Below are 614 nucleotides of genomic sequence, written 5' to 3'. Positions count from 1 at the left end.
CTGGGGGCTTTCCCCTATCTGTGGGTTTCTAAGCTCCAGGCAAAGTGGTGGGGGGGGGGGTAGGGTGGGGGGAGTTGAGGGGGCCACCTCCATTCTGGGGAATTTATATTTGAACTGAGGCTCCAGCCTCAATGCCCAGGAACGTTTTTTATTACAATCGCTTAGGAAGTAAAAGCCTTGTCTCCCTCCCTGTTCTCTGCCTCCTGTCCCTGTCCCTCTCCACTCTTGTCCATCCTCAGTCCTGATCCTGCCTTCCCTGCCCCTCCAGGGGCCCTGAGTGCCTGGGTTTCTCATACCCCACAGGGTTGCAGCAGGGGAGGGAGGGACATTATATGATGAACCAAAAATTCCATGTTGGGGGGTTGGGGGGCAGAGGAGGGGGAGGGGTGCCGCCCATAGGCCACAAATCTCTACAAGTGCCTGCTATCCCTCTCCCACTCCTCCCCCCTCATTCCAGCACTGGTCCAACCCCTTCACCCCCAGCTGCTCCTAGGACTAGCCCATAGGCAGGCGGGTGGGGGGGGGGTGGGAAGGGGGTGCCCTGAAACCAAACTGGAAGCCCCCTCTGCCTCCTAGCTGGGGCCCCTGGGGTGGGGGTCTGTGGTCAAGCCTTA

Source organism: Panthera leo, chromosome E2 (assembly GCF_018350215.1).
Source record: "Panthera leo isolate Ple1 chromosome E2, P.leo_Ple1_pat1.1, whole genome shotgun sequence".
Classification (NCBI taxonomy): Eukaryota; Metazoa; Chordata; class Mammalia; order Carnivora; family Felidae; genus Panthera; species Panthera leo.
This window is presented reverse-complemented; position numbering follows the sequence as displayed.